The sequence below is a fragment of the Accipiter gentilis genome, chromosome 19, assembly GCF_929443795.1.
Source record: "Accipiter gentilis chromosome 19, bAccGen1.1, whole genome shotgun sequence".
Lineage (NCBI taxonomy): Eukaryota > Metazoa > Chordata > Aves > Accipitriformes > Accipitridae > Astur > Astur gentilis.
Window position 1 is genome coordinate 4,315,025 of NC_064898.1, and position 21,630 is coordinate 4,336,654.

Genomic DNA, 21,630 nt, shown 5'->3' on the forward strand with positions numbered 1-21,630 from the left:
TACAGTTTTGGTCCTGCTCTCCCTTTCCTGTCCGTCGCGGAGCGGTTTTTCCTTTCCTTGCGCTGTGCCGCGAAGATGCGCAGCTCGACGGTCAAGCGTAGGGGCTGAGTTTTGAGGATCTAACGGGGGTTTCGTGTAAGCACAGACAGGTTTGATGTCAGGTGCTGAAGGCACTGACCTCGTCCCTTTCCCGGTGAATCCTTTAGTCCTCTTCTCCCCGGGTGGCGGTGTCACCCGTGGCTGCGCACAGCTCCGCCGGTCACCCAGCGCTCGGGGGGGCGGTGGTGGGGGTGGTGTTGCACGTCGAGGACATTCGACCGGGCTTAGGTGGTTCTCCCCGGCATCGACAGCCGAGTCCAGCGTTGCCGCGGGCCAGCTGGCAGCGCCAGCAGAAAAACCTCTGTCCGCCAGGGCGAGCGGGGCACGGCCCCGGTGCCTCCAGCCGGCGGCCGCCTGCAGGGCTGGGGCTGGGCGGCATTAGGACCCCGGGCGGCTCCTTCCCTTTTCCCGCCCGCCCTTGGCGGAGGGGGGGGAGCCGGGGCCGCAGCTGGTGGGGCGGCAGCGCGCGGACCTTTGCCCGCCGCGCCAGCTGCTGCCCGCGGGGCGGGCGGGCGCGCCCCGCTCCCCCATTGGCTGCCGGCAGCGGGGCGGGCGGCGCGCCCCGCTCTCCCATTGGCTGCCGGCAGCGCCAATGCCCGCCCCCCGTGGCCCCGCTGATGGCCGCCCTCTCCCTCCCGCCTTCTTCCTTGCGACCTCTGCGGCCGCGGCGAGTCCTCGGCGGGCCCCTCCGTCTCCTCCTCCGTCTCCTCGCTTCCCTCTGCCGCCTCCCTCCCCCCCGGCCCCAGGCTTGCGTCCGGGTGTCCTTGCGTTACCGGGCGGCGGCCGCTAACGGGGTTGCGCGGTGGAGTTCGGTGGCGCTGGGAGCGTGCCTTGGTGGGCGAGTGGGTCTGGGCCGTGGGCGAGGACGGAGGCGTGCGCCTGCCTGGGGCTTTTGCCTGCCCTGGGGGAAGAGGCGTGAAGAATTACGGGTGAAAGCATTTAACAGTAGCGAGAACCGTCTTGGTCGTTTCAGGAGAACGATCTGCGCGACCTACAAGACCACGCGATAAATACAATCCGAAAGCGCACCATGCGAGTTGGAATAATTTTATTGCTTTATGTCGGTTTTCTTTTGCGCGTATGTAGCATAAACTTAGGTCTCCCTTTGGTGGATATACAGCGGATCGTGGAAAACGGTCATCTTCGAAGATACGCTTTGGCTAATACTAAAATACCTTCCGTTTAGCGCCTGCGTGATATTCGCAATGCAAGACAGGTGTTCTCTTAACGGCAGCTGCTGCATATCCTGCTGAACTCTTTGCAGTTTAATATTTAAAGCAAGACGTTGAGAATGAAAGGGTTCTGATCATTAAATGAGAATTAAAGTAGCGCAGAAGCTGATACATTATCTGACACTTGGCTTCTGTAGTGCTTGCCACAAAGTAATGGCTCTCTTAAACTGTACATTAATCATCAACAAGAAGTTCAGAAATGTCTGTTTCAGTCCAAAAACTTTTATTACCAAATAAATAGCTTTCAGACTCTTGGAATGAGCAAAGAAACGTCTTTAACAAGAAAGTCCATCCCATCTCAATGAAGTTAGTTTACACCTTCTGCCCCATGAGTTTAGTTTATTGCAATTGCCCACCCTCTACTTAAAAGGAAAAAAGCACACAGGGCAACTCTGCAGGTAAACTTACAGCAAAGTATATTTCAAGTTACGTATATTCAGTACATATTTTCAATCATATAATAGCTTTAGGAAAGCAAAACGTCCCTTTTATAAAGTGATCAATATTTGCTAATGGGGTGTGTTATAAAAATGATCACAGGCAAAAGCTATACAACTAAAAGGTATGTATTTGGCAAGCGACAATTCTTTTACTGACAAATTCACAGCCCGTGTCATCTGCAAAACACAGTAAGTTAAACGAGGGGAATAAATTTTATGTTCCGATTGCCTGGTGGTGAATGGTCTGCTGCTTTTAGAATGTAGATGAAAGGTATGTTGCCTTTTGGGTTCAGAAATTGTACACTGCCTTTCTGAAACCTGTTGACTTGCTTTTATGCCAGACAGCTTTTCTGTCGTTGCAGACGGTAAGGTCTTCTCAGACTCGCAACTGTATATCCAGTGAAATTCCCTTCTTTAACAGAACCAGTACCCATGCCTACATTCAAGTGCCACTGCACAAAGTTTCACTGCACTCAGTTTCCCTAGTTCTGGTACCAGCTGCATTCTCGCTAACCAAGAAAGAGTTCCCAGGCGATCTTCCTGGTTCTTTGTGCTGTCTGTATTATTGACCTTTTGGGTCTTCGCTTGTACCCTCTATTGTACTGCGTGATGCTTCAGCCATTTATTTCTGTCCCGTTTACCTGACCCAGCCACTGACTAAACCATGAAGCCCCATCCTTGCGTTGGGAATACTGGCAGCCTTTCCTTCCTGTTCCCCCACTATCCCCCACTCCCAGACAATATTATATTCTCTTTACCTTCCCAGACACAGTGGAAGGAACTCGGACGAAATACATGAAGCCCCAACATTATGCTATCTTTTATTTTTTTTTCCTTGCCTATCTTCATAAAATTAAGACTCTTTGCTCTTTGAGAAAAAATTATAATTTTCTGTATGTCTTTGTAATGACTAATACAATGGTGTAATGTGTTTTCTAGTACGTGCTGTGACAATATGCATTTCAAACTAAAGCAGGATGATCTAACCAAGCAGTATAGTGGTGGCATACTAAGAAATCAGTGCTTAAGCTATTTCTAGCTCCCTTGTTTGTGGGTGATCAGTACGTAGTCACTTTTGGGGTGCTTTTTAGCAAGAGCTATGTTGAGAATCCTTGTTAAAACCACTTAAAAAAATTGGTAAGGGGAAAAATGTTCAATTTCAGGTCTTTGAAAAATAGACAAACTTCTAAGAAACTGGTTGTGATTGGAAATCAGGAAAAATACATTTTATGTAGAACCTGCAGTGATGGAGAAAATGAGTTTATAATCATGCTGATTTTCATTTTTTGTGTATTTGCCTTTATTGGTTACATAAGAGCTTAATGTGTCCAAGCTTTAGTTGTTTCAAAATCTTCTATGACTATACTGTTGTTAATGAGCTATTAATAGCATTTAATGCAAACCATGGGAAAAGTTACTGCGAGATTGTGAATAGAAGTTCAATAATGAAATCAAATTGCTATTCCTTTTTTTTAATTCATATGTTTACATAGGAGTTATCATACTGTCTTAAACCATCACACAGTTTCCTGTTTCATTAGTAAATATATCCCAGGGCTTCAGCTGATGTTAACTCCAAATAAGTTTCTTCCTGATTTCTTTATGTAGTAACTGGTTTGATCTATACTACTGTTGATACGGACACTGTATTTACATTAATAACTGAATTTCCTTGATAATCAATATGAATAAATTACATATGATGTGAAAAACATTTCTTTTGATAAGTCTTGAATTTTCCACACTTTGGACGTTTCTCCATATTTTTTTGTTGTGTTTTAAGATAGCAAGAATAGAAATGTCTGATCTGGCCTCTCTAGAGCAATTGTTATTTTGTGTGTCCACTCATAAGACTCTTGATTTTAAACTTCCTAATTTCTCTTCATAGGATATTTTCAGTGTTTTTTGTTGTTCACATTTGAACCCTTTCCAGTTCTTTGGTATCCTTTTGGAGAAGGGGTGACCTGTACCTCATGGGGTTTTTTTTCTGGTAAGGTCACATCAGTGATTTTTATAATCCTATTTCACTGGCTTTCTTCTAATTCTCTTCCATTGTTTCAGCAGCCTGTTTTATTATTTTTATTTTGATTGTAGTGATGTATTGAGCAGAGATTTTCACTAAACTGCTGAAATGGTGCCCTGGTTCCTTCCTGAGGCCAAAGCATCTGGTGTTCTTTCCCATTACGGCATAACAGATCTACGGGATGACTTCCATTGAAGAGAGGCAGTCCTACCACCTCCCTTGCACCTGACACTGGCATTCATATGCCCCAGTGATCCAGTGCATGGAACTACACTGTTTAGAAAAACAGTCCTAGTTTTACCAATAAAGGGTGGATTTTTCCTCTTGGTTTGCTCCCTGAGCAGTGATGGCTGCTGCTGTTGTTGCAAGAAGAAGAGAGGAGCACATGGCAAAGGAAGGAGGAGGTAGAAGTACGGAATGCGTCCTTTCCGCAGAGATCTGCGTCAGATCAGCTTCACTAGCGTAAAACTATGCAGAGTTGTAACAGAAGTATTAAGATTGGTATAAATGCAGGATGGATGGAAATGTATATGTAAGCGTAAGGTGAAAGAGCAAAACAAAGGGTTAAAGAAATGGCCTGTACTGATAACGAAGGACGCCGTTTCCAGGACACCATTCCCAGCAGTATCTGTGTGCCGCAGCACAGATGACTTGCCAGCGGAAGACCTTGCATCCTAACAGCAGGAGGATGGCAACAAGGTTGTAGTATATCACATAGACCGCTCTTTTTCCTGTTAGCCAAACACGAGAAAAGACTGCAGGCAAACACTTCGGACCTGTATTCCAAACAAGGAAAAACAGACGATGGGCAGCAATATGGCCCAAGATTTATGGAAGGTGAGGTAAGCAAGATCCTGAGGCAAAGGACTGTCTTGTCATAGCTGATGATTCCTGAAGGATATCCTAATGGATCTGCTCAAAAAAATAGTTTTTTATTGCTAATTAAGAACAACTCCTGAAATGGAGCGAGGACTTGATAGCTGATGGCCCTTGTCCTCTGTTTTGCACATAAGTTATCCTGGCCAGACCATTTAGACAGATAAGTCTTGGTGCTTGTGATTAAGTGAGCATTAGAGTGTGAGTGAGTTAAATCTGTGGAAGAAAAAATGTCAGTGGGTAACATCAATTTATCTGGAGATTTTGTAGGTAACTGTTACCTTCCCCTTGCCTAACACATTGAGTTTTATCACACTAAGTTCCCTACAGTTGCGCCTCTAATTTGAAACCTCATAAAACACAAACTATTCTCTTGCGTTTATTTTAGTATGTGTTTGTTATCTATCATCATTTAAACTTGATTTGGCATTTTTGGGGTCTGCTTACTCATTTTGGTTAGATTAACAGTTCTGCATAATCCCGAGTAACTTAAATAACTGCAGATTTTATGCCATGGTACTTACCCCAGTTTCTGGATGATTAACAGCTATACCACAACATAGGCCCAAATCCATTCTTTTGAGATACTTTGCAGTTAACATTTTGCCATTAATGAAATTTATTATAATGAAATCGATCATTTAATCCACTATTTTGCATTGTTTATTCTCATCAGGTTTTGATCTATGACTGTCTGTGTCTTAGGGGTTTTTTTGTTTGTTTGCTTCAGGAGGAATTCTTCTCTTACGTCAGGCTTCGAAAGAACTTCTTTTCTGTTATCTGGATGAATAGATCTGGAGCAAGAACTAGATCATCATCAGTAGTAGTTGTTCTGTTCTGTTTTGTACATAATGCCTGGCATGACTTTTGCTTATCGTTTGTACTAGTATTAGATTTCCAAATTTGTGTGAGACTCCTATTTGATTCAGGTAAATTCTTGGAGCTCATTGTTTCTTCATGTTTTATTATCTTTTTCCCCAGCAATAAGCATGTTTTTGGAGACTCAGACATTTTCTTAGCATGTAAGGTACATCTAGGGGTTTTACTTCCTTATTTTGGGCTTTAGGGACCTTCTTCATGTTACTGAAATCTCCTTTTTAATAGGGTAAGTTTAACAGGGAGGAGCATGCATTGTGGGGCATGAACTTTTCACCTATACGAAGGGGCTCCTCATATTTCTTCCTTTTATCTTACCAGTCCTACATTTTACCATTTTCTCATTGATTGGTTTCAGAAAATAGCGTATGACATCTGTCACGCACATGACAAGGGTTTCCATGGTTTGTTTCCCCCATCCTGCTTCCCCTGCCAAAAATTCTGTATGCATCCTAGATCCACATATACCTTCCCATCGCTCTTATTCCCTTCTCTTTCACTGTGTTGAATTGTCGTGAGGATTTGCCCATCATTCACACCAGGGAGAAAACCAACTGATGCCAGCCATGAACACATTCCCACTCTTTGTTATAGGATTAAGGAATTTAGAAAATAACAAAGTTAAACTTGATGCATAGCTATGCACCTTCTACCTGGCATGCATGCATAATTCTATTATAATTACATGATCAGGTACTGTTTAATAAAATACTGTATAGCATTGTAAGACTGGTTTTGTATTATTGTAAAATAGTGTTATTTGGGCATTGAAGTTCCTGTGGTGCTAGGCATCACACAAACACGGGCTGAAAAGATTATCTGCAGTCCTAAATGTTTGCAGTGTAAATATAATACAGTTGAAAAGAGAAATTATACACAGATGAGAAGGGAAATACTAGGAGTTGAGGGGGAACTTTCATACTTCAGGCATCCAACTTGTGTACCTAAATCAAAAGACTTATCTCCCTAGGCCATTTCCACAGCTTATCCAGAGACTCCTTCAGAGGACAGTTTGGAATATTTTAGGAGCTCTGTCATCAAAACCACTCTCAACAGGAGCCTCTCTCCACTTACTGTATAGGAGGATCTCTCTTCTACATCCTACACTTGCCTACTTTAGATACTTAAAAATAGGTGGTGTGTTTATACCTTCTTATTGCACGTTTTGCTCATAGGGGCATCTTAGTAAACTGAATTTCAGAGAAGGCTTTGAAGAACACGAATGAAGTATGTTTTCAAATATTTAAGGCAGTTTCCCAAAAGTGTAAGGTGTAAAACAGGAAAAGGTGGAAGAGGTTTGTTTGAAAATATAACGTGGGTGAGAGAGGAGCTGGAAGCTGGACTCCTGGCACTGAGTGACAGGTGGGAGATAGGAAGGGAAGAGATTCAAGAAGCATCTCCAAATTTTTTTAATTTTTGTTTTTCAGTAAGATGTGGGAGGTTTTGAAAATGTTTTAGCCAAACACAAAATAATAAACAAATCTGACAGTATGATCTAACGGTCTTTTCAGCTTTATGTTTCATGAAAATTGGCCTACCTTCAAATGTGAGCAAACCACAGCTGGCTTCCTGGGATGATTAAGGAACAATAGGTGCGGTGGTGATAAGCGAGGAAGGACCTTGAAAGTGAAGACAAGTAACAGATATTACAGGAGAAGTCAGGGAGAGCTGTGGAGACAGTGATGTGTTCTCCAGGCGATCGACTAGGAAAAGGGTCTCTGCAGCAGTTTTCTGAATGAATGCAAGTGAGATTAGGCTGCATTTCTCAAAAGCAGAGAGAAAAATGTTGCTGAATCGAAACGCGGCGATGGTGATGATAACCTGATTGAATGCTTCAGCTGATTGGAAGAATTAAGAAAAATAGCATCTTGGAAACGTTGCACTGAAAGAATCTGCAAATTATGAATATGAATCTTGGGATTTGGAGTAAATTCAGGATCTAACGTGATGCTAGAGTTGTGTGTCTGAGCAATAGGAATGGTGATGGTGTAGCTGTGCGGCTTTGTCTGTGTCACCAGCAATTAAGTAATTCGTATGAAAACCTTCAAGATCTGTCCTCAGATATAATTGTATTGTTTATTATTTGGAGTTCCTCACTCCTATGATTGCCTGCCATGCAGTATTGCTTAGAATATTTCCCCACCTGCCACCAAGGACTGGACATTAATTATTGAGTTTGATTTGTAATGTCGCAGTGGGGTGGCTCGCATGAAAAGGTGTGGTTTGTGTTTGCTTTCAGTTTGCTTGAGGCTTTTATAGCCAGGTCCCATACCAGCCGCAGTCATCCTTTCCTTCCATCTTCAGCATGTCCCAGAACTCACAGGTTGAGAAGGGGGACTGGAGAAAGGACAGAGGAAATGACATCTGTTCTTGGCGAATTTTCCACTGGTGTATAGTTGTATGGGTATGGTAGCAAACCAGTGTGAATTAGAATTGTTTCTAGGCTTTTCTCACTTGAACCAGAGATGAGGCAACTTTACTATCAGGGAGGCATAACCCAAAGAAAAAAAAAAAACAAAAAACCAGCTTTTTATTTTCTTTCTAGTCATTTTTACAATAGATACATTTCCACCAGGTGTGGAAATATAAACCGTTAATGCATTTTTGCAAGAGGAAGAAGAAAGATTGTTTTAGGTGTCTAGAAGTTAGGTGTCCAGATTAAAATATTGAATTTTAAGATTGCCTTTCTTCAGAAATGTAACTCTTTGGAAAGGAATTTTATATTTATAGCCCTTCAGTAGTTTCAGGTTATTCAGAGAAAGAGCAGTGATGGCCAGGTGAGGCAGTAAATGACCTTTTGCTTGCTAAAAATCTGTGAATTCATGAGCAAACGCGCTTCACGGCATCTGCGGGCAAGAAGTGCAGTACGTCTGCGGGATGGCGGCGGCTGGATGCTCGCAGCCGGTAGGGAGAGACGAGGCGGGAGGTCGAGCATCCATCCCTCTGCTCCCGGCTGGGACCTCCGCCTGCCCACAGCAAGGCTAGGCACTGCTGGGGTGTGCTTTTGGAGCGACAGACAGGCTTTAGTCTGTAACTCTCTTAAGATAAAATTAGCCAAAATAGGATACTTAGTGTGGTGTTACGGGTTCTTTAAGATGTACCAGTTTCTGACATGCGTGTGGTACGCGAGTGGGAATTCAACATTGAAATGGAAATAAAGATTTTTATATCTATCCTGAGCTAACACCAACACTAAGAAGACAAAACCGTTACCTTCACCGACAGATTTCGGAAATCACATCTGTGTTGCGTATCTATATCCTCATATATAAGTAGTCTAATTAAAGTCCGTGTCACATCTTGGCAAAAAGGGCATCTAAATGTCCATGTGCATACTGAATAGAAAACTGTATATGGTATTTTTTTCCACCTAGAAATAATAACAATTTGATCCTTACCTCTCCATCAGTGTCATAGACAAATCAACATCTCTTTCATTGAATTTCAGATGTTCGTGTCCTCACCTACCTTGGAATAATTTTTAAAGTTATTATTTCTTATAAAGGATCTTGCTGCATCTTAAGCCATCAAGTAAGAGAAGTAAAAGTAACCAGAGAGAGTTGATCCTCCTGAACAATTTTTTTAAAATTACTTTATTTGATAGTGTGTTTATATTAGTTGGTCTGCTTACATGCTGATCTCTGAAGGCATAACTCTACTACAGTAAAGGAAAGAACTGTATCATACTCCCAGACAACCTCATGCTGTCTTTGGCCTGGCTATCTTGAAGTGGTAGTACTGGTGAAGTTGCAAGGGGCACTGATGGAAAAGGAAGGTGCGAGGTGCAGCAGAAGGCACGGACCCCTTTCTGGGGTGGAGTGCTGCTGCCCAACTTTGGGTGACACGATACTCCATGGTGTAGCCCGTGGCTCTGTGTGCTTGTTCTGCCATAAACCTGATATCCCTCTAGTATCTTCACCGCTGCTGTCGCACATTCCTGTTGTATTAAAGCCTGTATTTCGGTAGGCAAACTTCCATACAAAGTAGACATTTTTTGGAGACAGTACGTTTTCTCATTGGCAGTTGTGTGTGATACTAGGTGTATGCTACTGTGAGCTTTTATTAGTACGTTAGGGAGAAACATCGGCATAAAAATCGGTTTCATCTAACATGCTGCCAAGCTAGAACTTCTCACAGCCTTCAGACAGGCATAACAGTGAATGTTTTTATAGAAATGACATTACTTTCTGTCGGTTTTACAGTGTTTTAAAATATGGTAAGATTATCTTATTTTAGTCTTTGCCACCATGTTACTAAGAGGCTAAAAATCTACATGTCTAGAAATGAAGCACTGATGAAGATAAAAATATCACCTTTATTGATTTTAGACCGCTCTCTTTTATTTAAAATAATAAAACAAATTATATATAAATACGAAAAAGCAGCAGCACGCAGGAGGTGAGCAAATGCACTGCAGGTACTCGTGTTTGCCTGAAGGGGAATATGCTGTGATCAATTAATGCTGTATAAACCTCTTGATGTTAGATATCACCATATCCTTTCCTGTAGCTGCAGTGTTTTGTGGTAAAAATGTAAACCTTGTCACGGTCTAGACACTCAGATTATTTTTCTGGGACTAGTTTGGTGTCTCTTTAATTAGAGCTGTGCACTGTGTTACCTGATTTCATCCTTTTTCTGTTTACATCTTTAGGCCCTAATCCTGCTACTGGATTTGTTCAAATGGACCTCAATAGCCATGGGGCCTGGCTGAGTTGATGGGACTCTGGATGACTGCAAGTTTTCTACCCTGAAGATCTGATTGTAGGCCTGAACCTAAATTTCTATTTTATTCCCCTGTCTATTTGCTTCTAATTCATAAAAATTATCCTACATAATGGTATTGTCTTTGAGTCTCACGCACATCTACTTTAGCAGCATTCAGATACCATGTGCTTGCGATGTTGTCAGACATCATTAAAATATTTCTGTTGTGTCATGTGCCAAAAACTCATGATTGCTGTGATTATTGTGCTGTATTTTTACATTCAATGGCTTCCTACCTAAAATGGAGGAGATCATCACCTGTGTTTTCAGTCATTGTGGTATTTCTCTTAACTCAGATTTTGAAGTTAGAGTAACTGTTGAAACTCTATTCAGGTCATTTTTAAAATGTTGGTAGATTTGGGTTTTATTTGTTGGACACAAAGTACATCTATTTCATTTTATTTTGCAATCTGCTCTTTTCTTAGTAGCCTACTATTACTGAAAGCTTTCAATATGATGATACTCTGTGATGTAGACCAATAAAATAAGTAGGAAAAGGCATTAACTTTTACTAGCTCTCCTGTTGCTTTTCTATTTCTGCGGCTGTGGTTACATGACATACTGTACAGCTGAGAGTGAGGATTTTTTTATTTTCATGAACCAGAGAATATCTTTTGTTTATACGCTGGGTGCTCTTCCCTGTCCTATTCCATATGACCGTGTTGCAGTTTCACCGAGTACTAAATAACCCTGGTAAAAGCTGGAAAGGGCTTTGCAAAATCATATTAAAAATAAGAGTTTGAGGGGAAAAATGGTTATGCTCCATCTCTACGCATGTTAGTATTTATATTGTATAGACTTTTTATGTAACAGTGTAGGATAATTAACGGATTAAAAGATCCAAAACTTTGTCTGCATATGGAGAATTGGAAATAGCTTAATTTTTTTTTTCTTTGTAGGCTTATTATGATGATATCTAAGAGCTTCGCAGTATTTGATGAATTTTTGCATATTCCCAGAACAACAGAAAAGCACCGCTGTCCTGTTTGACCAAGGAGAAGAACGAGCCACTCATTCAGTCAGTAGCTAAGTCGATGTTATTAATTGGCTTCTCCTGCCTTTTATTTAACCTTGTGCCTCCAGCTCCATTTCTCCCTCAAAAGCCAAAGCTTCCATTATAATCAGCTGCTTTGCATTTCTACGTAAAAGGCCCAAGGTGTTTCGGTTTGGACTTCCAGAAAAAGAGGAAGGCAAGGTTGGTGGCCACCTGCCAAGGTGCTTGATCTGACTCGCTCTTCCTTCGCAGAAGCCCATGGCGAAGGCAGAACTGAGTGTTCCTGTGTGGCGTTCAACTGCCTTAACCACATGCCCATCACTCTCTTCCTGTAGTTGTCTGTCTGGTTCTCTGCACAACTTCTAGAGCAAACACATATACCAACCTATAAATAATCTAATTCGATACACAACCCTGATTCATTTCCTGAGCAGCGTGTGTCCTGCACACACAGGGCAGCCGCGGTCCTGTGGAAAAATTCAGCAAAGTGGATGAAGCCAAATATTAAGGCTATTAAGTATTTAAACTTTGGAATTAAGTAGTATTCTTTTAATGTAGCTTATTATAGCTATGGCTTGAAATATTTTTAACAAGGACTGAGAAAAAAATGAGTGCTTTTAGAACTGGTTGCAAGTGTTTCCCTGTCTAGCACGTGAACGCTAATATTCAGCTCAGTGAAATACAGAACATCAGCCGGTAGGAGAAGGCTGGCCACCTCTAGGGAGGAAGGGAAGGAAGAAGCCTGGGTAGTAAACACCATGGGTGTACCCGGTTTGCTTTCGAGTCTCAGGGACTATTTTGGGAGAGTTTACCCTAGCTTTTGTTTTCTCTCCAGCATTCCCAGCCCAAGAAATGAGTTCCTCTGGAGTTTCTCAGTGCAGTAGGTGTTGGGGGTGCGCAGTGTGTTGCTATGGTCTGCTAATAGTGTAAATAAAGAAATAGAAATCAAAGGTGTTTTTTTTCTCCTACCTACGTTTTTCTGTCAGAAAACAAAAGGAGGCACTCCTCAAGTCTCCCCATTTTCTCCCAGATGAATTTCAGGGGCAATGCATATGATCCTTGGTCTCAAAAATAGGTAGCAAAAACTTTTATAATAGAAAATACTGCTCTTGGCTTGCCCCTTTAATCTTCTTCCCAGTCAAACTGTAGTGGCCTGTTGTGTTTGTAAGCTACCAAGGTAGACTCCAGTGCCAGAGCAGTGGTGTTGGGAATCACAAGCTCATCTCTTTATCTTGTACATTAGACTTGATTAGGATGATAGATTTTTTTACAGAGAAATCTTGTCAGACCATGGGTTAGGTTTCAGTTTTTGTTTATGTTCTACCTTATCCATGGATGACACTTGAGATTTGGTGACTGGGCTAGTGATTTGCTATGAGGAAAACAAAGCAACCTCATGCTTCGCTTTTGCATATTTATCTCTGGGTTATGCAGTCTTTTCCCACAAGTAATGCAGCAAATTTGGATGTCCTGTAAATGGCGGCGGAGATGATACTGAGATCTACAGGTAGTTAGGAAAATTTTCGTCAAGCTATTCACTGAAATTCATAAAATCCAAACGCTTGCAAAAGTACATCAGTTCCACTGGCATTTTGTTGTAAACAAAAAATGAAAACCCTGGGTTTAACACTTTTTTTTTTTTTAATAAGGATCAGTTTTCAAAGTTTCACAGCTTTAGAGAAATTGTGGGAGCGGGAAGACTCAGTCTTGATAGGGCAGAATCACCTTAAGCCAGTATCTCAACTCAACACTTTGTATCGTGAAACCAGGGCCTGAAACTGCTGCCTGTCATATCAGATAATATTGTCATTGATGTATTATGTTACTTTATCCTCTGCGTGGTTTGTAACCTTTTGGCAGGGATTGTGTTTATTTTCTTCTCTGGTTTGGGGTTTTGGGGGGATGGGGGAGATGGGGGGGGGGTGGTTTGCTTTGCTGAGGTTTTTTTTTAACCAGCACCTAATGTGAGAGAGCCCTGATCCATGACTTGGCTTCCAGGTACTAGGACAGTACAAGTAGTAATCATGCCTGCTGCTAAAAATTTTCTACCTTATTTCCATTTGCATTTGTTTGCCTTCAGCTTCCAGTCATTGATCCTTGTTATGCCTTTCTCTGATGGATTAAAGAGCTCTTTAGTACTTACTATTTTCTCCCCAGGAAGGTGCTTTTACCCTGTAATCAAGTTACTTCTCAATCTTGTGGCTTTTTTTTTTTATTTAAAAAAAAAAGCTAAACAGATTGAGCTTTTTATGGTTCTCATTATTTTTTCACATTCTCGGATGATTTTTGTGCCTCCTTTCTATCCCTTCTCTAATTTTTCTATTAAAAAAGAGACATAAACCTGCATTTTACTAGTCACATACACAGAAGTAAAATCACTTCACTAGTTACTCCTGTGTTAGTATGGTCAGAAATTGATGTTTTTGCAAGGTCAGATAAAATAAACAACTATTTAGTATGACTTCAACACATCTGAGTATGTAATTATTAGAGGACAGAAAAGGATGGATCATTTTATGAAGCATTTAAATGCTTCATAAACTTCAAAAGGGCTATCAAATCAGCAAAAGTGGGTGTGCAGGAAGGGTTGCAAAAGTATTTGTGTTTGTGTTGAGGTTTTTAAGGAGATGGACGTGAAATAGAAATAATCTTAATTGCAAAGCAAAATAATAATACAAAACCTTAAGTGCTATGGATAACACTGTAGTAAGTACTTGCCAAAATTTTGTAGGATTGAATGCAAAACCTTTGTTGGTTACAGACTGTGCGGGCCGCTGGAAATAGAGACTGTGAATGGACATCAATATATGCTTCCCTTATATCCGTTTAATCCCATAAGTAGCCACTTGCCAATATTTGGAAACCCTAGAACAGTTATGTGATCTGTTAGGCTGTAATAGAAGAAATAACATAGTATCAAGAATTTCTTTTGTTACAAAAGCTGTCACCATTAAGTCGTATAAGAGTTCAAACAATCAAAATCCACAGCTTTAAAGGGGCTCTTGAGCAGTGAAGAGGCTTCAGTATTTCTTGCCAAAGGAGTGGCTATTCATTTTGATCTTTATCCGTACTTTAGGACAAGGTTGAGTTAAACTTACCCTGAGGAGACTAATCAGATGCCTGCCTGGTCAAAGCATCTTGGCATACCCAATGACTTTTATGCATATCATGCATATCAGCATCTGAATTGAATCCGCACTCCCAGATCCACACTTATCCCACATGGAAACCATCAGATTTTCATTATATTGAACTACAGACTGTTTAAACATTCAGTGCTGTAGATCAGTGTAATGCAAGTTTGTCTAATGTTGTGTCTTACACAAATTTGAGGTCACCACATTGACTTTCTGTCTGACCTGTCTTGCTTTTTTACTTCAAAAAGAGTACTCCTGTCCGTTGTAGCAGCATTCCTTCAGTGAAACTTGGGGCATATTCAATAAGGGACTTAATTTGTTTCAGCAGAAGTAAGGTTCATGGAAACATGGTAAATGAGGAAAAAAGGAGAATTAAAATGATGTAAAAGACTTAAAATCCTCTAAAACTCCTGAAAAAGGTATAAGGGTGAATAAGGACAAAGTAGAAAGCCAAATGGCCTCTAGTTGGTACTAATCTAAATAGATTTAGACTACAAGTGTGTGTTAATGAGAAAGTTAATAGTAAGATTTTGGTAGCACTGGGTGACTTGGTGTAAGAAGTTGTCCCCCTGCGATGATGAGCTCACAGAGCCCTTTTCAGAACAACTATTTGCTGTCGGATACAGATGAAAGAAGTGGGCATTCCCTTGAATGCCTTTTGGTATTACAGGCTTAGTCGATATAAAGTATGTCATTTCTTGCATCCTAGGTTGCCTCAGTTCCTTCGCCTGAGTCTCCCAAGTCCTGGAATAGAACCCTTAAATAAAGGGAGATGACGGCACCAGGAAAGAAGATGGTAGAAGAAACAGGATGATTATGATAGAAGCTGGAGACAGTCTCCGTAAGAATACTAGCATGACTTCATTTCTCTGAACGGCCATTTAAGAGGTGATCCTCCTTCCTGAACCAGTAATAAATTGGGCTGGCTGCATATAATGGTAGGTGTTTGACCAATGCAGCGCCCGCTGGAGTATAACATATACTGGATAACCATCCTGGCGTGGGGGGAGAGGCGTGGTGGCTAGAAAATTACTTTCCCATTAAATAATGCTACTGATGAGTATTTGGTGAGCAGGTGCAGCTGTCACAGTGCATTTTCCAGCTTATCTTTGCACGGGAGTATGGGGAAAAGAAGAGGAGAGAAAAGGGTCAGGAAGGAGAGAAATGGAGAAAGGACAATAGTTTTCTGAGGTTTCTTCTGCTCTTCCAGGATATGTTCTTTGCCCTCCTTAAGTGATTCACTCTGATAACTTGTAGTACTTGTAATCTTCCTTGAGCACCGTATCTCATTGGGAATTTAGCAAGTTAATGAAGTTGTTGAATATGTGGACAATTCCCCAAATGAATGAGAAACACTCCATTTTCTACCACTGCGTTGTCAGGGATGAGATGGACACTACTCGGTGACAACTGTACACATGTGGCTGTATTCAGCAAAAGGGCAATACTGTCCTGTCAAACTATGCAAGTTCCTTTTTGAAGCTGTAAGCTAATGGTTATTTCCTACAGCAGTTCCTGTAACTGCTTGTATGCAATGTAGACATCATGGTAGATCCTGTGTAGTTACCAGATAGAGTGATGTGTGCTGCATCCCCTATTTCTTCAGATACCAACATCCCATAAATTCACATTATTTTCCTGTTTTATGGAGATAATACTGTGCTAAGATTTCCAATATCAGGGACTGTGTTGGTGTTAAGGTGTCTTCTACATACTCAAAAGCAGATGGTTTACCCTGTGTTGCAGGTATGGGTAGAGTCCTGTATAAAGGATCAGAGTTACAGGTCAGAGTGATGTCTGTATATCGTGTACTTTCAGAAAACATACAGATAAGGGAATAAGTAGCTCTGTCCCAGCACTATACCTAGCTCAAGGAATCTTTCCAATTTAACTTGTAGCATTGAGGGCTATCTAAAGGACTCCTGGATGTGAGGGAGTCTATCTTGTTCAATCTTCTGGGCTGGATAAAATAGGAAGGGAATCTTGGATATTTCTCATCACCTTAGGCCTGGTTGGATTCTGCCTGTTCAGGTGTAGAAGTCTAATAGGTGGTGTCAGCATCAGAAGCTTACCTGCCTCTAGACTGGAGTGAGGGTGGCTGAGCACTAATGCCTTTAGAGGAGAGTGTGTAGGTGGGCAGCAGCATTTGGGGTTTATTAGAAGCAGCCAATAAAGAGTTATCTTGGTGGTGGACTTGAGTGTACGATCACAAAAATGGTTTGGAGAGGGATTGAATATTTGATGCAATGTTTCCAGAAAGTTGAAGAGAGGAGTGAATGTTGCACTGCATGTTGTGTGCTCAGCAAAGCAAACATCTCAACAGGTCAGTGATTACAGAAATTGTACAGTTTGGGAAGAACGCTTCTTGAAGTCCTTTTTGCTGTTGAAGCTGAGCACCATTCCCATCTGTCTGAAACTCTGCATTGAGAGCTCCACGGAGGCACTCAAAGAAGTTCTGTGCTTATACATAAGGAATAAGATGCTAAAGGAATCACATGTCATAATAGTAAATATTTTCCATGACTGTTACCATGAAATGATTACTTTCTATACACATTTTCACTATGAAAAGATGTTCATAGCATACTGATCATCAGAAGTCCATACTGATGTATCTTCATCAGTTTTGCCAGCTTTGTGAGCTGAACAGTGTGGGTATATACTTTTGCTATGGAAGCATGTTTTCTTGGATACTTTACTGTATATCTGTTAATTAATTCCTCAATAAGTGTACAAATTTTAATGTTATCCATCATTCTATGGATAAAAGCACTGTGTAAGTACCGACCCTGGTTTAAGAATGTATCAGCTCTAGAAACGATGGAATTGTCTGCAGGGCTCGCATGTCAACAAAAATCAGCTGGTTTGCACATGAAGCCCAGTGAGGAAATTAGTGCAGCAGCACCGGTGCCATCCCTGCTCCCTGCCTGCCTCTCCCGGACCACTTCTTTTAGTCAGCCAAGGTTACCTTGTCTGGTCGCTGCTTCTCCACAGTTACCACTTGCTCGCTCTAGACTAGCCAGCCACTCAGCCATGCTGAAAGGACAAACGGCCTTCTGAAACCCTGTTCTCTAGATAATGCTTTCTAATAGAAGACAGCCAGCAATATATGCAGATTACTTGACGCAATCTGAGCAAATCCAGCTGGAAAGGTAAAGCAAAGCACATTCCATGCATTGTTACTATTTGCAGACATGCTAAGTCTCATTTCTTTGAATGGAGTCTTTCTCTTCCAGAAATTATTTTAAGGAAATATTTGAAGTATCTCCGAAGATTTCAAATAAGACACAGAAAAAATTGGTTATAAGTCTGCATCTAATAAGCAACTGAGAATTGTGTTCATCTGAGCTGCATACAGGTGGGCACTGCAGCCTCAGGAAAAGGGCAAATACGGCCAGTGCTTTTTCCAAGCGTGCTGTGAATAACCTACCCGCTGTATAGCTGGAAATGTTCGAAAGCAACCGTGGCAATCTAAATCACAAGCAGCCGCATCTAAGTACATGTGCCCAGATTCCCTGTCGCTGCACATGTTTCGCTCTTGTTTTGAGCTCAAAATGTAACATTTTTACTGAGAAAAGCTTTCAGATCTCATTAAAAATAGCCTAATAGTAGCTTTGATTTGACTGACAAGCTAGTTTTTGTTGTGCCTTTTTCACTGTAATATTCTCTTAATTCTGACCCAAAGAAACAATGACCTCATTCCTTCGGAGGGAGGACAGTGACAAAATCCCGAGGTCCAGTGACGACACTGAATCTCCTCATTGTCAAAGCGAGCTATGAAATCACCTGCCTTCCAGCCAAAACCACTGGGGAGTAAGCAGTGTCTTTCACAGAAAGCAAAATTTGCAAGAGAAGGTGGTGGCATGGAGCAGCAACCTTCTTGCCCCAGGAGAGCTGTGCTGCCCTGAATCCTGTGTCTCCTGAATCTCATCGAATTGGTGCGAGTTCCTTTTCTCACCTCTGTCAGCAACCACCGCAGTCGAGTGGGCACAGACTTTCTAAGCCCTGGCTTGTTATATACTGTGACTTGAAAATTCTGCTGAGGAGTCTCACCAAGGTGTTTCACAAAGTTATTTTGGGAGCTGGGGAGAAAGAGATCCCCGCTCTGCATCTCTCTCTTGATCAGGCTTCCCTGCCGACCAAGTGGTCTGTATTTCTTGGGATTCTCTGTCCTTGTTTGTCTTTGCTAGAAGTCTTCAGCTGTGAGCTACACGGGGGATGATCCGAAGTGAGAGGATAATTTTAAATAAATAAAATAAAACACTGTTTTCATCGTTCAGTTGGAGCTTTGCTGTTCCTACTCAGCAATACATTGTTTAGAAGAACAGTTCTGTCTTTGGAGAGGCCTTTCTTTCTTATCTCTGCAGAAAATGGAAAACAAAAGGATGCTTTAAAAAAAGGTTGAGAATACATAGCTGATGTTTCCATCCAAGTTCAGCCTGCCTTGCATGGAAAAAAAGTTGAACAAAAAGGCTCCTTACAAACATTTCTACTAGTTTTCACGTAAGTAGCTACAAAGCATATCGTAAAAATTGGAAGTATTTGAAAACACATATCTAACAGAAATTATAGTCTTACTGTTGCTTTGCAATATAACATCCAATCCATGTGACTTTTCCCAAAGTATACTCTAGTTTGCAAAACACCAAAATTACTAAATAGGGGTTTTGAAACTTCCTGTGCAGCTACATATTTTTTTTCCTGGAGCAGTCGTATTGGGCTGTTATGACCCAAATATTCTGTGGGCAAAGCCTCTGTGCATGAAGTCAAAGGTGGCTCATGTTAGCCAGGTGATCTCAGTGACTGCACCTGTCATGTGGAGTGTAATTTAAAACAGATTTGGACTTCAGTAAGGTTTGCAGAAGAAGGCATGTTTGTAAAGTATCAGAAGGGATGTGGCACAGCATGAACAAGAGGAGAAACATACACTGCTTCCGTAAAGAATGCTACCGTCTGCAACTGATGAGTAGATTCTTTTTATTTCTATCGTCAAGGGCCGCAGAAGAACCCCACTGGCATATGAAAACCTGTACAGGCCTTAGCATATAACTAGCAGAGATGAAGGAAAACCTTTACAGGAATACGTCCTGTAATCAGAACCTCCTCATTGCTCACCTTTTGCTAAATTCTTGGCTCTAGACAACAGCTGGGAATAAATGCCTGCCTTTTCCTTCTTTTCAGGTCTGGTTTTCGCGGAAGAAACTTTAAAGATGTTCACTGTGTGCAAAGCTATCAGCTCCTGCACACTAGGCCACAGAAACGCTTGTGCTTTTTACAGTTTTCCTCTGCTCCATGTTCTATGTCAAGGTTTAAACTTTAAGACTCAAAGCAGCCAAAAAAAAAAAAAAGACTTCCCTTGAGACAGAACCATTAGTGTTCCTTACTGTTTATGTATTTTCACATTAATTCAGATAGCAGAACCGCTGTCTTCATGTGTCCATGATCACTTCTTCACAAATGAGGCAGTTTTATAATTAGAGTCATTACTTAGAGGGATCTCTGACTTCCATAAAGCACCTTGCCTTGCCAAATGACTGATAATTGTGATAGAAGATTTGGAATTTATTTGCCTTCTTACTGGCAATATCTTGAAAGAAGCACCAGCTTGAGGAAGAGAAATGTTAGGAGGCAACAATCATAACCAAGCAGCAGCAATTGGCTGGGGCATTGGGTCCAGAACAGAAATTACTGGACTCTACTTTAACTAAGGTGATCAGATGAATACTAGTACAAATACTCTGTCAGCAGATGTGTAAAAATGTGTGGGGGGCCCTTTCCTCAGCCGTGAGTGAGCCCAGTTAACTTAGGAAGACTTTGAGGAGAGATCAGTGTTTTCTTGGATGGGAGAATCGCCAGAGGACAAGGGTAGAAAGTGGGAACGACACTCAGGAGCAGCCCTGGTATAAATTTCTTGAATGATAAAGTTGCCCTGCTGCATATTCAGATGCTTACTGGGAGGTGGTTTACATCTTGTGAGGCTGAACAGCTCTCAGCTTAACGTACCTTAAGATGTGCTGCCAGCTTCCTAAACAGCAACCTATTTTATCCTGTATAGAACCCGTATATTACTTCCATGGGACTTAATGGTACTGTGCGCAAAAGCATGTTGAAAGAAGTCAGCCAGTGAGGGGGGGGGGGAGGGAAGGGCAATTTTTGTTTCACATCGTCCAATATGACACAAATGTCGACGTGACACTGAGACCAGTCACCGATGTGTGGCACTCCGGACCGAGACTTGGTGCGAAGAGCTTCGCTGCGCTCTGTTCACTATCGTAACTCCTTCCAGCAGATCAGCACCTATGGCCTCTGCTAGGGGATTTGCTCATTTGAGACTTACTTTGGTTGTAACAGTGTCTCATAGACACTTTAGAAATACCACCCCGCTTAAAGAAGAAGGAACGAGCACAAAGATTTGCCTGAGGATCATCAGACAGTAAGTCTGTGGCAAAGCCAGTCTCTTGCAGGCTCTTCTGTGGCTTAATTCCTAGAGACAAACGTGCAAAGTGACCGCTTGGGTGCATCTTCACAGGATTTTATCACAGCTCTTCTACTGATACAAATAAAATGATTCAGTCCACCTAACACGGCTGCAAGCAAGTAGAGAACTGAGCTATCCCAGCATAAAAGTGTCCGCAGTGAGGTAGTACTAGTATAATTATGTTAGTTTCCTTTTAATCACATTCATAGCTAAAGAAAGAGGAAGCTAGTTTATTGAACTTGGGCTTAGCTGCACTGGAAATTGGTACAATTATGACTTTAAGATGTGGGTTTGGGGCTTTTTTTTTAATTCTCGGTATTTGTACAGCTTTCCATTTGCATAGGCCTAAAGTCGATAGACTAGTATTCTCTTAAGTTTCTCTCTTACTAAGAACCAAGCAAGCAGTGTTGGGCTAAATGAAAAGGTACATGGTGTTGTCGTTCTTGGGTTTAGAGGCTGGTTTTGCTTGGGACCTGAAGCACAACTTCCTAGGATTTGCTTTTCGCTGTAGTTAATTCCTGCTACTGAATGCTATTAGCCATGGTCCCACCAAGGAAAAAGTAGAGATTTTATCAATTATTTTATTTTGTCAGGTATAATACTTTAAATTTTGTTATTGGTCACACATGCTCACGTGTAAAGAGTTGGGTTTGACGGTCTACTTAATTATCACGTTCCCTTAAAATCTTCTCCTTTCCATGAAGTTTCGGA

At 41.5% G+C, this 21,630-nt stretch overlaps 1 long non-coding RNA gene across 7 annotated transcripts in view; it reads left to right on the plus strand.

Annotated features, from left to right (window-relative positions):
• Window positions 1–18,843, plus strand: part of LOC126048207 (uncharacterized) — a 44,394-nt gene extending 25,551 nt beyond the window's left edge. For all 7 annotated transcript variants that reach the window (XR_007508818.1, XR_007508819.1, XR_007508820.1 and 4 more), the window contains 3 exons: window positions 10,198–10,307; window positions 11,210–11,328; window positions 15,151–18,843. This is a non-coding gene — a long non-coding RNA (uncharacterized LOC126048207). The remainder of the gene's footprint in view (window positions 1–10,197; window positions 10,308–11,209; window positions 11,329–15,150) is intronic.
• Window positions 18,844–21,630: the final 2,787 nt, after the last annotated feature.